General features: G+C 42.3%; 2 non-coding genes across 2 annotated transcripts; both read left to right on the top strand.

Moving 5' to 3' along the window:
• The first annotated feature begins 15832 nt into the window (after nt 1-15832).
• TRNAP-UGG (transfer RNA proline (anticodon UGG)) lies at nt 15833-15906 on the top strand. Its single transcript has one exon. It is a non-coding gene; the product is annotated as a tRNA-Pro (tRNA).
• Nucleotides 15907-16045: 139 nt separating this feature from the next.
• TRNAW-CCA (transfer RNA tryptophan (anticodon CCA)) lies at nt 16046-16119 on the top strand. Its single transcript has one exon. It is a non-coding gene; the product is annotated as a tRNA-Trp (tRNA).
• The last annotated feature ends 587 nt before the right edge of the window (nt 16120-16706 follow it).

Here is a 16706-nt window from a genome sequence, read left to right as displayed (position 1 = left end):
AGAATACAATAAGCGGACCTGTGTACTGCGTCTTAGTTAAAAAAGGACCTGCCCCCCCCCCCCCCCCCCTCCCCTAAGAAAAAGGGCATGCGTACTGTATATGTAGAAAAAAAAGGACCTATACGACCCCTAAAAACAGGACATACAGAATGTACTAGATACTACTACACGCATTATATAGTTTGCAAAAAAAAGAGACACACGTATATATAAGCAGATAACAAGATCTTAACCAAAATATCAAAATATCAAAATCCACATCAAAATTTTAGAACTCCGTCAAAAGTTCAAAAAAAGAATAACCATTAAACCTGACGTCAAAACTCTGGGCTAGATTTCTCGTATGGGATCGGTGAAGCAGCCGTAGGCATATATAATCCCCGTACGCGTCGACCATTCAGCGGACGAACAGATCTACCGCGATCGAGACCACTGTTGTGCCACCCGCACACAGAGGAAACGTCCAAGGCTGGACCGAGAGAGTAAAAAAGTGTCCCCAAAAAAGAAAGTTGACGACGACGAATATGCAATTGCAAACACGGAGTCCCACATGAGGGATGGCACAGAAGATCCGAGCAGCACGGCAAACATGATAGATGGCCACATGACAGATGGCGTTGCATGCTGTGAACCAAAGACAAAGCCAAAAGCTGCATGGGGTGGGACCGCGCAGACAGGCAGAGAAGAGGCGAACGAAGGAATCACAAAACTGCACCAGGCAACAGCAGCGGCAGGGGCACCAAAGGCATCCTACCTTGCCAAAAATGCATGGCAGACACGTACAGAAAACACATCTCGGACCACGGACGGAGATGGCTTTATTTGTGTTGGTGGTACGCTGCTTTGCCGTTTTGTCCACAAACGAGGACATGAACCAGACGGAAACTAGAAGACCAAGACCGTCCAAAAACGCCAGGAAAAGACACAGGAGATCAAAGAGGATGGGATCTCGCAGCCAAAACGGGTCCCAAAATATGCAGCCAAGACCACAAAATTGCCACACACAAAATTGACTACCCCCACTACTACTGCTAGTTAACAACGACAGAGCCGAAACAATGCAAGAAGCGCTGCTGTCTGCTGGACGGCTTTGCATAGAGGAGATTAGCTTTTTTTGAATGAAGGAGATTAGCTTTTTGTCTCGCTTTCCAAGAACTAACACTGTTCATGCATGAGAACAGGAGAAACCACCCATGCATCTTCGAAAACGCCAACATCAAACGCAAAACAGAGGAATACCGGGGTGCACGTGTAGCGACAGTGCTGGACCAAACACCCATGGACGGGATGAGCTGGTCGGAGACGCACGTCGCATGGAGAAAAACGAAAAGCAGAGCGAGAGAAAACAGATGTATGAGTAAGATAGCGCGGACAAGAGAAAAACGACGTACGATACAGCTTCGAAATTAGAACACGAACGCAACAAGCGTACAGTGGTAGATCTACGAGTGAACGAAGCAGAGCGGGAAAAAACAGCGCGACGACTACAATCGTAAACTAGTAGATCCATCTATCAGTGAGCTCGGACAACGGATTAACGTACAACGCCGGATCTGGAGAAGACGAAGCGCATAGAAGAACGTAAACAGAGAGAGAAGGAGGGGGGTAGGGTTCGTGCTCACATCGTAGTGGAAGAGGTTGTTGTCGGCGACGTTAACGAGGAAGTGGTTGGCGCGGATCATCACCTTCTTGCCGATGGTGCCGGCGCCGGGACGCGCGGGGTGGGCGAGACCTGACACCGGCGCGAGGTCCGCCTCGGCCTGCTCCTCCTGCGTCGCCGCGGCCGCGGCGGCGGGACGCGCCAGCACGGTCTCGGTGTTGAAGATCTTGTGCTCCAGCTCGTTGGCGACGGCCGCGGGGGTCGGCGGAGCGGGAGCGGGGGCGGAGACGCGGGCCGCGGCCGGCGAAGGCGTCGGAGCAGGAGCGCGGATGGTGGCCGGCGTGGGCGAGGGCGCGCGGATGGTGACCGGCGTCGGGGAAGGCGCGCGGACGGTGGCGTAGGGCGCCGGCGCGGGGTTGCGGACGACGACGCCGTGCTGGTAGGCGCCCTGGTGCGGCCCCGTGGCGTTGTCGGCCACCACGGGCGCCGTCGCGGCGGGGCGAGGCGCTGAAGACGCGCGCGGAGGCGGCCAGCGTGTGGCCCCACGCCCTCCTCCCGCCGGCGCGCCCCGGCCACCGCCTCCGCGGTAGGCCATGGCGGGAGAGAGAGAGCGGTGGTGGTGGTGGGAGGGCTAGGCTACGCTATGGTGGTGGATTGGAGAGGAAGAAAGGAGCGAAGCGAGGGGGGAGCGGATGAGGATGGGGTGAGTTGGTGGGAGGATCGGCGAGAACGGGGCCAGCCAGTGTAAGGGAGAAACCCTAGCCAGCGGGTGGTGAGCGCATGGCGTGGTCCGTACGTGCGAGAGGGAGGGGGAGGTGGGCCGAACTTCGTGATTCTGTAAGGATCGGCGTGTAAAAGGGCGTCGTCCAGAGGAGAAATATCTGGGTTCGCTTCGGGTGCGCGGATCAGAACGCGCGCGCGGGGGGGCGGCCCCGGAAATGCGCCGCCGCGCGAGGGGCCTTTCTGCAAACTGCGCGGCTGTGCCGTGCGCCGTGCGCGCCTGGTTTGCTTTGGTAAAGTAACCATGGTAAAGCGGGGGTGGTTAACCACGGTTGGGTTGGGTTGGTTGGGTCAGGTGCACACGGCACGGTAGACGCGGGGGGGGGGGGGGGGGGGGGGGGGGGTCGAATTTGGATTCAAATTGTGGCTGCTGCTGCGATTCCGCTGGATGGAGAAAGGTTGAGATCCAGCTGGTGGAAAACCTTGATTGTTGTACATGCACTTCGTTGGTCTTCGGTTTTATTTGGTGCATTTAATTAAAGAGCAAGTATGTGTGTGAAAAACAATTAATTCCGATGCATTGGTAGAACCCAACCATTGTGGCGTCTCTCCCCGGCCTTTTGGTGATGGAGTGAAATTTCTACCTACACATCTATCCACATAATAAATAGACTTCTCTCACGCGAGAATGATTTCAAAATGGCAACATCATCACAAATAGAGCTTATTTGGAAAGTGTTTTTAGTTACTTCTAATCCGGGTAGATGCTTCCAATACACCTTTATTGGATGAATAGTAATGTGAATTGTGTCCTCAAAAAAAATTGTTGTGAGGTTTCTTGCACCAAACTATCTCGCGGCTAGGCTGCCTGGCCAACCCACTCCGCATCAACTAACTACGAACCGCTGACTTGCCCTCTCTTTCCCCTTCCCTCTGTCTACCGCAGTGGCATATTCAAAAGCTTGGCACGGGAGTGTTAAATTCTGGCATCTTCCTTCCTCTCTCCTTCGCCGGTGTTGCCAACCCTGGTGGGGGAGGAAGGAGGGTGTGTCTTTACAGGCTGAGACGGTTTCTTGGGCCACATTATCTCGCAACTACATGCTGGCTAGCCAATCCACTCTGCGTCAACCAACCACGAGCTACCGACTTTCTAATCTCTTTCCCCTTCCCTCTACCAAAACTGGAAAATTCGTCTTTGTCGAGTGCTAAGCTCCCACTCACGGGCACACGGAAAAACAACTGTGTGCCAAGGACATGACTCGGCAATAGAGCGTACTCTGTGTAATCCTCTGTTCGCCGAGAGCCGTCGGTAAAACAAAAGGACTCGACGAATAACCCTTTTGTCGAGCCACGTGGCACGGCCATTCGGGATTTTCATTTGTTCATATACTAATGGGGACCTCACATTATAGAACTTGTCTCGTACAATGACGAGCCTCCTCAAATTAGCTTTAGGTCTTCATTAGCAGGCAAGTTGGATGCACCTGCACTAGCCCAGAGGGGAGCTTTCATTCAAACATAGCTCCATGTGCATTGTAGTTGCATGGCAATCCAAACTCCTTGCATTAATATCAATTATAAAGTCTTCTTCGTGGCCTAATTATCAGTTGCATTGATGCAATATTTTATTTGTTTTTGACTTTTTGAAACCCCAACATTGCGTTCTCATGCCAATGATTAGGGCATGGAACCTAGACTTGTGCTCATATTCTATTCTAAATTGTGTGATTGGTTGAAATAGCGCATAAAAGAAACAATTGTTTGTATTTGATCTTGTCTCAAGGGTTGGGCTTGAAGTGATTGCCATGTTAAACATTATTTGTGCTAAAGGTAATCACTAGTCACTGTGTTTTCAATAATTATGGACATTCCTTCTAAACCTTTGGCAAAACCCTTGGCAATGATATTTTTGACTCGATCAATTTGATTATCAAAGAACATGTTGGGAATTCTTTTATATGCATCAGTAGTTTAATATTGTTAAATACAAACCATTGTCAAGCATCTTTATTATTGATAAAGACTCGAAACCCTAGCTAGCGCGGTGACCGCAGTCCATGCACATACATGGGAGCGGGTGGCTAAGGTTCTAAATTTCATGGTTCCGTCCGGAATCATGCGTAAAAAGGTTGTCGCCCGTAGGAGAATTGTTTGACTCCGCTTGGGTGCATGGATGACAGTGTGCGCACGGTGTGGCGGTCTCGGAAAATGTGCGGCGGCCCGAGGGCCTTTCTGTGAGCGAGTACACCTAGCTGCTTTTGTAACCATGGTTCCGAAAATGATAACCATGGGTGGGTGAGGTGTAAACGGTATTGTAGACAGGAGTTTCAAATTTCAATTTGATTTCTGGCTAGCTAGCTACAGGTTGCGACTTGGGACGTTTCCATATCATACGGACAATCTTAATTTTAGTTAAACATTTAATAAGTATGTGTGCACAAATAATAAAAACGGGTGCATTTATAGAACTAATATTCTTTTCTAGCTGGGATAGAATTAATAGTTGCCTCTGTTGGACACACTTATTACACATATCCACATAACTAACGCTGCCTCTGTTTTTATTTACTCCACATATTAATTTTGTCTAATGACAAACTTCCTAAACTTTTATCAAGGTTGTAGAAAAAATCAACATATACACCACCAATTCAATATCATTAGCTTCATCATTGAACATATTTTCACGTTATATGGATTTGTCATAGTAAATGTTCATATTGTTTCCTATAAACCTGGTCAAACTTTAGGTCAAAGTTAATAAGCGGACGAGTTTCCCCTATGGCGTGGCTAGGGTTCTTTCCTCCATGGCCTAGGGTTTGGACGAACGTGCGGCGGTCGCCTCCTCCGATAGCCCATGTGTGATGTTTTCGGACGCCAGTCTACGACCAGCTGCGATGGTGTGGCCATTGGAAATTCTAATCTAGGTGAATTTTTACTAGCTCGAACTGCACGATAAAGTCTTTGATGATGTTGAGATAGATGAGGATGATCCATCATTCAACTGTTCATTGGCTTGCCCTAGCTAGATTCCATACAGAGAAGTCATTTAGTCAACCGCTTTCTATAGAGATATGAGAGCTGCATGTAGCCCGACGGAGGAAGTTAGATTCCGCCCGGCAAGACCAATTTGTTAACTGTCCAAGCATCTTGCCTGGGAGATTGGGAGCGCATGATGGAGCAAGGTCCTTTGTTATTATCGGTCTTGATGTGCCCATATGATGGATTTACCAAAGCCGAGGAGGTGAGCAATGTTTACATGCCGGTTTTGGGTCATGTCATGGGTGTCCCCAATGTCACCGCGTGACAACCTACCACCGTTGTGGCCAAACTAAATTGTACCTGTGTCATGGCATGGCAATCAGGTTTTTTTTTTCCGTTCACTTTTTATACAGCCTTTTTATCATGGCCAATTTTCCATAATGTCCACGTGGCATTTATATATTTTTCAACTTGTCACATGGCAGTTTTTTATATATTCATGCGAAAATCCTAATTTCCCCTCTTTTGAAAGAACAGTATCCGTTAGCCATCCTTTTGAAAGAACAAAATGTGTTCGTGTTTGTTTGTAAATTTTATTAATTAGATCATGGAAATTTTGTACTACCTCCGTTTCAGTTTACAAGTCTTGCGCGTATATCTAGGTTGCCAATTTTATCATCCTAATATAAACTATATAACACAAAAATTATATCTTTTGAAAGTAGAAACTCCGAAGTTTATGTTGGTATATTTTTTGTAATATATGATTTGTATTAGGTTGGTAAAATTGACGACCTAGGGATACGTGCACGCCTTGTAAACTGAGAGAGAGGTAGTACTACCTATTAGACCATGGCGTTTTTAGCCACCATGGAAATTTTGTTATTTATACCATGGCAATTTTTATATAAGTAGACTAGGGTAGTTTCAATTTTATGCCGCATGGTAATTTTATTAATTAGAACATGGCAATTTTATTAATTAGATGATGGTGAATTTATTGTCTCATAAATATTTGGTCTTCCTTCGATTTCTTCGGTTGCAGAAGAACACAACAGAGGGCAACGGCATGCATGCAACGCCCATCGCCTCGCCAATGGGCGAGAGAGGGGACCAGGTGATCACGGGCGAGGACGAGAGGTGCGCATCATCTGGTGCATGCAATGGCCGAGCCGAGACGGCTGGCCCGCGCTGCGGAGCAAAGGCGACTCCCAGTCCCAGCTTGATCCCCAGGACCCCACCCAATCCCGATGGAGAACACACCCAATCCCGATGGAGGACAGAGAAGGTACTAGTAGTAAAATTTTGTGGGGGAGGGGAGGGGGCGAAGACACCTGTCCCTCCCTGCTCCTCTTTCTCTCCCTCGGTCTCCAGTCCGCAGCATATAGAAAGCCAAGCAGGGTCCGCCCGTCCGGTCTGCTGCTTCTGGCAGAGCCGTTTCGAGTCACCGATCCGCCTAGCCTAGGCAGCAGCAGCAGGTGCGGTCCAGTGCGGTGGAGTGCAGGCGGGACGTGCGTGCGTGCGGCCGCCGACGGGCGTTCCCATCCCATTCCCACCGTTTGTTTGTTATTGCTGCACGCGATGGGATCGACCGGCGGGCTCGCATCACAATTCACGGAGCCGCGCGCGCCTTGTTGATCTCCACCTCCACACGCGCGCATCCATCCATCCACCCCCCCGCGGAGCGCGTACGACCCACGCAACCCCCCTCTCTCTCCCTGGCCGCGCCGGCGCAGATGGGCAGGAACGTACGCACACGCACGTCACGGCGCGGCAGCCCACGCACACCTGACCGCGCGGCTTGATCTATCTTTGCTTTTTGCCCGGCCGGAGCAGCTGGCAGGGCAGGGGTGGCCGGACCTGGCCAGGCGCGCAGGCGCAGGCGCAGGCCGTGCATGTCCCCCGGCCCTCCACCAACACGCCCTCTCTCGCAGTCCCGTTGCACCGGAACGCCTAGTGCGCGCGCGCCCGGCTCCGTCGATCGTCCCGCTCGCAGCGATCACACCACCAATACCGACTATTGTATAAAAATACTTTGGAGTTGAAGAGAAGTATCCAAATGACATGTGTTATTTTACAATAACCCATGCTTGTAGCAATGAAATACCAAAACCTACCCGATATGATATATGATAATTATAATTCTCTATGATATGCCTTCCCTATAAAGGACCCGAAATACCTTGCTTACGTATCATTGGAAAGTGCATTAACATAAATACGGCAGTAAGCAGAGGCAGTACAAAGGTATGTAAACTATAAAAACGAGTCAAAGTGGATTGGCCCACACTAGCACTTCCGCGTAATAACTCCACTAAAGGCGATCCTATTACCGGAATGGCGTCAGGTACACCTGTCACAATTTTGACTGCCCAATAGCCAATTTGATCCCAAGGCAAAGAATAACCAGTTACACCAAATGATGCAGTCAAAACAGCCAAAACCACACCTGTGACCCAAGTTAATTCACGGGGTTTTTTAAATCCCCCTGTGAGATACACACGAAATACATGCAGGATCATCATTAAAACCATCATACTTGCTGACCATCGATGAACTGATCGGATTAACCAACCAAAGTTGGCCTCGGTCATTATGTATTGAACCGAGGAAAAAGCCTCTGTAACGGTTGGTCGGTAGTAAAAAGTCATAGCAAAACCGGTAGCGACTTGTACTAGAAAACAAGTAAGTGTAATTCCCCCTAAACAATAAAATATGTTGACATGGGGAGGAACATATTTACTAGTTATATCATCTGCAATTGCCTGAATCTCAAGACGTTCCTCAAACCAATCATATACTTTATTGAGATAGGTAACTAACCCGAGTCCCCCTCTAAGAGCCGTATATGAAAATTTCATCTCGTACGGCTCAAGCAGAAACACAAAAAATTTCAACGAATATTAGAAAAAAGGTTCAAAACTTCATCAGCCACTGAATTGGGTCGATTTGCCTTGAAGATATCAAATAAGAAAAATCCGGAATATCTTCTTTGTGATGATAATGCCAAAAAATCTCAAGTTGGCGCGTCTTTCTTTCTTCCTTTCCCTTATGTTGGTCATTAGAGGCTTCTTGACTTTTCTCTTCCCTATAAAGGATTTGTTTTTTTATGCGTAATATAGAAATTATCTTGTTGAGATCCTATGAATCAGTTCAATTAAAACCTTAGATTCATACTAGAGCCACGATGATTTAGTCTCAAGCTAAACAAAAGGCAAGGGTTCTTCGAATAAGAACCGCTTGATAATCATTTATTGAATCAGTGTAATGACTCGACAAAATCGAGAGAAAAAAAGTTGTCTTTTGGGCAAACAAAATTGGAAGGAAGAAAATTTCTTTTTTATTTTTATTTAAGAACTACTTGAATTTTTCAGTCTGGTTGCGAGGTCTTAATAGTGAGTATGAATCATAGTTCCATTTTTTTTTGATCCACTCTATCTATTTCGTGTTCCAGATACTAGAATAAATAATATCTGACGAATTAGAATCATCTTGATAGAGATAACAGGCCCTTTCTATGTATTATCAATAGGATCAATTCTAAAAGGTCACACACTCATATTCTAGAGATACCGAAACAAAAAAATTCCGCGGTCGAACTACCATAATATCTAGAAATGTAGATCTTAAACTAGAAAGGCTTTTTTGGATGGAAAAACTCTGACTTCCTAGTTTTAGTTAGTAGAAACCTAATTGGTTAAAATTCCGTCCAGTAAAACGGAAGAATTATAAATTTCTAAAATGATAGATAGGAATATAGCGAATAAAGCCATTGCGATCCCCATAAAAGGAGTAGTCCCCCAACCCGGGGCGACTTTCCCATATTCCGAATTCAAGGGTTTCAGTAAACTACCTGCACCAGTTCGTTTTGGCCTAGGTTTAGAACTATCTTCAACGGTTTGTGTAGCCATAAATTCTATTTAATCATTGGTGTTGACTTTGTATACTATTCCGTTGTAGTTGTAAATACACGATCTTTTCGTAGATCCATTGTAATCTTGAAATTCTATAAAAATGGAAACAGCAACTTTAGTCGCCATCTCCATATCTGGTTTACTTGTAAGCTTTACTGGGTATGCCTTATATACCGCGTTTGGGCAACCCTCTCAACAATTAAGAGATCCATTCGAAGAACACGGAGACTAATTTAAGTAAGAAGTCTCCCAGATAGGGGGACTTCTTACTTAAATGAAATTATTTTATTCTTTTAGTTGGAGTTGGTGGAACCTTAGGTGGTTCTCGGAAGAAGATAGCGAAAAAAATTATCCCTAAAGTCGAAACTAAAAGGAACGTATAAACCAATGCTTCCATAGATTCGATCTTGGTTTATTTACAATTATAACTTCCACACCTATTCATTTGTCATTTGGGAGAATTTCCCATATAAAGAAAGAAAAAGAGTCAAAGAAAGGATGGGAGATGTTTCCCATGTCAAATCAAAAAAGAGAGGTGAAAGATACTATAACAATGTGTATCAGACTGCCTGTTTCCTTGTAGTTGGATCTCCCACTTTTTGGAATGTTCCAAATTCCACTTGAGCATCCAAATCTGGATCAATACCAGCAAAAACATCTCGGAACAATGTTCTAGCGCCATGCCAAATGTGTCCGAAAAAGAAGAGCAAAGCAAAGGTAGCATGACCAAAAGTGAACCAACCCCTTGGACTGCTGCGAAAAACACCATCAGATTTCAAAGTAGCCCGTTCTAATTCAAAAATTTCCCCTAATTGAGAACGCCTCGCATATTTTTTTACAGTAGCAGGATCAGAATAACTTACTCCATTAAGTTCGCCACCATAGAACTCCACCGTTACACCTACTTGTTCAACACTATATTTGGATTCTGCTCTTCTAAAAGGAACGTCTGCTCTAACAATTCCCTCCTCATCTACCAAAACAACCGGAAATGTTTCAAAAAAAGTAGGCATACAGCGTACAAAAAGCTCACGTCCTTCTTTATCTCTAAAGACGGGATGTCCTAACCATCCAACAGCTATTCCATCCCCATTGTCCATTGAGCCTGCTCTGAATAATCCCCCTTTTGCCTGATTATTACCAATATAATCATAAAAGGCTAATTTTTCGGGAATTTTAGACCAAGCTTCTGATAAACTAAGATTTTCGGCTAAACCATTGCTAACTCTTCGATATATTTCTTGCTGAAAGTATCCCTGATCCCACTGATAACGAGTAGGCCCAAATAATTCGATTGGGGTCGTTGCTGACCCATACCACATAGTTCCAGCAACTACGAAAGCTGCAAAAAAACAGCAGCGATACTACTGGAAAGTACAGTTTCAATATTGCCCATACGTAATCCTTTATATAGACGTTGAGGCGGACGGACACTAAGATGGAATAAGCCCGCTAATATACCCAATGTACCCGCAGCAATATGATGAGAAGCTATTCCCCCCGGAACAAAAGGATCAAAACCTTCTGCACCCCACGCTGGATTTACAGCTTGTACTTTTCCAGTTAGTCCATAAGGATCGGATACCCATATCCCAGGACCATACAAACCCGTTACATGAAATGCCCCAAAGCCAAAGCAAGCCACCCCTGCAAGAAATAAATGAATTCCAAAGATCTTGGGCAAATCCAAAGAGGGTTTTCCCGTCCGCTCATCAGAGAATATTTCTAGGTCCCAATATACCCAATGCCAGATCGCTGCCAAGAAACACAAGCCAGAAAACACAATATGCGTACCTGCCACACCTTCATAACTCCAAATACCCGGATTTGTTACAGTTCCTCCTGAAATACTCCAACCACCCCACGAATCCGTTATTCCTAAACGAGTCATGAAGGGAATTACGAACATACCTTGTCTCCACATTGGATCCAGAACAGGATCAGAGGGATCAAAAACTGCTAATTCGTATAAAGCCATTGAGCCAGCCCAACCAGAAACTAGAGCTGTGTGCATTATATGCACCGCAAGCAATCGACCCGGATCATTCAATACGACAGTATGAACACGATACCAAGGCAAACCCATGGAAATACCCCTTTAGCAAAGAAAAATAGACACGATGTCGCTTTATTTTATCGCATTGAAAAAGACTATCCATATCCTATGTACCTAACCCTTCTAGGGGATTCTGTGTCAGAAAGCGCGAATATTTATTTCATTCCATTAAAAATAAGAAGCCAATTCTGTTCATAAGAAGAAAGAGAAGCAGATCTATTCTATACTCGATAAGTGCCAATATGCAATGGGTAACTTGGCCAATTTGGAAAAAACGAAGAATAGATCGCTACCCCTCTTTGTTTAGCATTCGAATCACCCATTCCTTTTTCTTTATTCAATCTGTCTTACATTCCTTATATGTATAACCTTTCAATCTACGTATTAATAGAATCTATAGTATTCATATAGAATAAGAATAAAAATTAAGACAATAAACTGCGGATTCTTTCTTTCTGTTCCATTCTTACGTTTCCATATTAAAGTGTGGTTTTCTTACTTAAATTTAATAATATTAATCTAATATGCCCATTGGTGTTCCAAAAGTACCTTACCGGATTCCTGGAGATGAAGAAGCGACTTGGGTTGACTTATACAATGTTATGTATCGAGAAAGGACACTTTTTTTAGGTCAAGAGATTCGTTGCGAGATCACGAATCATATTACAGGTCTCATGGTATATCTGAGTATAGAAGATGGAATTAGTGATATTTTTTTGTTTATAAACTCCCCAGGCGGGTGGCTAATCTCAGGAATGGCTATTTTTGATACGATGCAAACGGTGACACCAGATATATATACAATATGCCTCGGAATAGCCGCCTCCATGGCGTCCTTCATTCTGCTTGGAGGAGAACCCACCAAGCGTATAGCATTCCCTCACGCGAGGATTATGCTTCACCAACCTGCTAGTGCTTATTATCGGGCAAGGACACCAGAATTTTTACTAGAAGTAGAAGAGTTACACAAAGTTCGCGAAATGATCACAAGGGTTTATGCAGTAAGAACAGGCAAGCCTTTTTGGGTTGTATCCGAAGACATGGAAAGGGATGTTTTTATGTCAGCAGACGAAGCCAAAGCTTATGGACTTGTCGATATTGTAGGGGATGAAATGATTGACAAGCACTGCGATACTGATCCAGTGTGGTTTCCAGAAATGTTTAAGGATTGGTAGTGTCCGGATTTCTTGTAAAGTTATTTCACAGCTAAATTCGTGTTTTCCTCGATTTAATAGAAAATAGAAAGACTTCATGATGAGCAATCATCAGGTTAAGATGGATCTAAACCAATCCATTTTTTTCTATATACATACAACATGCCGACGGTTAAACAACTTATAAACGCAAGACAGCCAATACGAAATGCTCGAAAAACGGCCGCGCTTAAAGGATGCCCTCAGCGTCGAGGAACATGTGCTAGGGTGTATGTGCGACTCGTTCAGATCATGACTTCAAACAAATATATAAAAAATTGAAGTATCCATGATTAGTACCAATGAATAGGATATAGCTTCTCTATCCTAGATTTCTATGGTATATGGAATTTATGGTTTCCTTTGGTGCAAATCCAATTATCTAAATTGGAAATAAGAAGCAATTCTCCCATTGGTAGCAAATGGTTATCCATTAAGCGGAGGAAATAGTAATAAAAAGAAAAAGGCTTATGCTCCTTTATCTTAAAAGAACGGACTAACAGGGTCAGCTACTTAGCCAACTTTCATAATTAAATACCGTCACTGTATGGATAACTCTTATTGTGAAAAGAGCTATTTACTCTATAATGGATAGGTAGAGCCAAAGAATGTGGACTATACAAGTTCGCAATACCTTTTGATGAAAGAAAGGGCTCCGGTGTATAGAGAGGGCCTCACCGTTTAAAAGGGAACCATAGAAACGATGGAACCCACTATTTTTTTTAGTATTATTAGAATGAATTTGTTATTTCGTATAGAAATAACTGAACGGAGTGGAATAAAAAATCGTGGTTGGGAAGGTTACTATAGCAAAATCCATTGGAATTAATATTTTATATATCGGAATAATTAGTTTTGTTATTAATGAGAAAAAGGGTGGCTAAAAGAAGAGAAATCATTAGTTATTCATTAAGGTTAATTTGATTCAATGACCAGAGTTCCGCGAGGATATATAGCCCGGAGACGACGAACAAAAATGCGTTCATTTGCCTCAAACTTTAGAGGGGCTCATTTAAGACTTAATCGAATGATTACCCAACAGGTAAAAAGAGCTTTTGTTTCCTCTCATCGAGATAGAGGTAGGCAAAAGAGGGATTTTCGTCGTTTGTGGATCACTCGGATAAACGCAGCAACGCGGGTATATAAAGTATTCGATAGTTATAGTAAATTAATACACAACCTGTACAAGAAGAAATTGATTCTTAATCGTAAAATGCTTGCACAAGTAGCTGTATCAAATCCAAATAATCTTTACACGATTTTCAATAAAATAAAGATCATCAATTAAAGGTATAAATAAAGTAATATACTGGAATAATAAAAGATGAATTCCCGGAGAGGGAACTCCGGGAAGATACAATAAATTAAGATTAAGTGGTAGGAATCAACGAGCTGGATTACTTTCTTTATAATATATATAGGTCTGGCCCTTTCGAATTCGAATAAAACATCAACAATCGGAACTTAAGTTCCGGTTGTTGTTTCTTAAATTTTGGTTGTTGTTTCTTAAGTTTCGATTGGAATTGTACTTTTGCGTTAATTGAGGAATATGTCTATTTTTTCTGGGTCTAGAACCTGTAATTATTGAAATTGACTGGGCTTGAAATTGCTTTTCGTTCTCATAGTTACGAAACGGTAAGAAAGATAAAATACGAGCCTGTTTTATAGCAAGAGTAATTAATCGTTGTTGTTTCAAGGTTAATCTATTTATTCGTCTCGATAATATTTTTCCTTGTTCACTAATAAATCTATTAATTAAACTCATGTTTCTATAATCAATTCGATCTCCCGGGCCAATCCGGGGACGCCTACGAAAAGGTTGTTTAGATTTACGAAAAGGTTGCTTGAATTTACGAAAAGTTTGCTTGGATTTACGAAAGGGTTGCTTGGATTTATTAAAAGTTTGCTTGGATTTACTAAAGGGTTGCTTAGATTTAAGAAAAGGTTGTTTAGATGTATACATGATTTATTCCTTATTTAAAATTTGAAAATTTGAAAATTCACTTCTTTATTTTATTAATTTAGGATCCAGAAGAAGTAGTTTTTCTTTGATCCATATCTTATTTGATTCATATTATAGTATATGAATACCCTCTATACATATGAAATAATATCTACCGGAAATCAGATGAGTTGATTTGTATTTTGTATTCTATACTATGTTTTCTTTATATATTAAATATGAAGTTCTTACTCTTTCTGTTGTTTGGAAAGATCGAACACACGATGTTCCTATTTCTTTATTTCGTGATGAGTCGTATGCTTGCGACAATAACGACAAATTTTTTTGAATTCTAATTGTCCGGGTGTATTGTGGCGATTCTTTTGAGTACTATATCTAGAAATCCCCGTCGATTCCTCATTGGCACCTTTTCGAACACAACTGATGCATTCCAAAATAACTCTGATTCTAACATCTTTTCCCTTGGCCATGAACCTCCTTTTCTTTTTGGATTGACTTAACTTAATTCTTCTACTTATTCTTTTATTCTTCTATTTTGAATCCGAAGAAGAAGAATAAAATTCATTAGAATAATTTTTTTATTATTAAATTAAGTAATAAAAAATAGAGAAATAATTAAAGAATACAATCCTTGTCGAATTAGCAAAGATTTTGGTTCGAAATCCTTTCATTTAATTAGCCAGCCCCACCTTTTCTATGCTCTGATTTCTGAGGCCTTATTTAGCTTGGGTACCCCTTTAAATTGAATTTCTATTTTCAAAAATGGGGTTTACAAAATTTTTAATGACTCTGAGGTTCAACCCAATCCATCTTTTCTTTCTTTTTCCTTCCGATACTAAAAAAAGATTGAAAAGGATCAAATTTTGTCATATCACGAAGAAATCTATCCCTCCCATAGCAATAACTAGAATTAAAAAAAAGGGAATGACAAAGCATCTGGGAATAAACGATTAATTTCTATCAATAAACCTGCTAAAGCACCAAACCATAGAGTACTTAGCACGGGTGCTACAGAGAGATATGTTTTTATATCCCGCATTGAAAATCCTCCTTCCTTGTTGGAATACATATATGATCATAAACTCTTGCCCAAGATTGTTATGCTATATATAAAATGAACCATATCGACGAAATTTTCCTATCCCTAAAAAAGAAAAAGATGACCCCTTCTTCCTATATATTAGCAAGGAAAAGTAATCCTTCTTTTATAGGCGAAATTATATTGGATTTTATATGTATATAATTCCTTAATTATATGAGACCAAAAAGAAGAAATGACACGAGGGTTCTATATATAGATAGAGAAAGAAAGAAGAAGAAAATAGAAAGAAGAAGAAAATTATGATGTGGAAAAGAAGACAGGAATTGTGTACAATGGCATTGTACAACAATTTAATTTGGAAAAGGGATGTAGCGCAGCTTGGTAGCGCGTTTGTTTTGGGTACAAAATGTCACAGGTTCAAATCCTGTCATCCCTACCTATTACTTCTTTCTTCTTTATAGGCAGTAGCGACGAGATCAATTAAAGTAAAGTGGGTATAACTTGAATTTGTGGAGACTATACGTACGTGAGATACATTAGGAATAGAAAAAGATTTTCTTTTTCAATGAATGAAAGCGCTCTTAGTTCAGTTCGGTGGAACGCGGGTCTCCAAAACCCGATGTCGTAGGTTCAAATCCTACAGAGCGTGATTCCATCTATTTTATGTCGAAGCAGAGTAAAATAACTTAACAAAATTGAATTGTAACTCCAATTTCAATTTGACCTCCTCTCTGGTCTGGAGGAGGTCAATCAAAAAAAAATGACTCAATCAAAGATCCAACTGATCCCCACGCCTGTATTGCAAATACGCAGTCACGAATAATCCCGCTAAAGTAATAGGAATTAGGCCTAAGACGATTCCAAATAGAAAAACTTCAATCATTTTGATTTGTTCGAGGGGATAAAAAAAGAGGTACGATCTATCCCTAAATAGTACTCTAAATTATCCACGAATCTCAATGACCAAGAAAAGAATTCCTAATTAGTCTAGAAAAGAGTCGTAGAATGCCAGGAATCCCAAAGAAAGATTTTTCTTTTCTGAATTATAATTATTCAGTCAATTCAAATAAGGCGTATCTTGTTCAAGCCAATAAATAGAGCTGGGGTTATAGTTAAAGCAGCCAGTAGAAAACCAAAATAACTAGTTAAAGTAAGCATGAAAGAGTTAAATTCCATTTTTTTACTACACTACATATGTTGGTAAAGCATTTACCTAAGTTATGGAAAATTCAGAAT

This window comes from Aegilops tauschii, chromosome 5 (genome assembly GCF_002575655.3).
Source record: "Aegilops tauschii subsp. strangulata cultivar AL8/78 chromosome 5, Aet v6.0, whole genome shotgun sequence".
Classification (NCBI taxonomy): domain Eukaryota; kingdom Viridiplantae; phylum Streptophyta; class Magnoliopsida; order Poales; family Poaceae; genus Aegilops; species Aegilops tauschii.
This window is presented reverse-complemented; position numbering and strand designations above follow the sequence as displayed.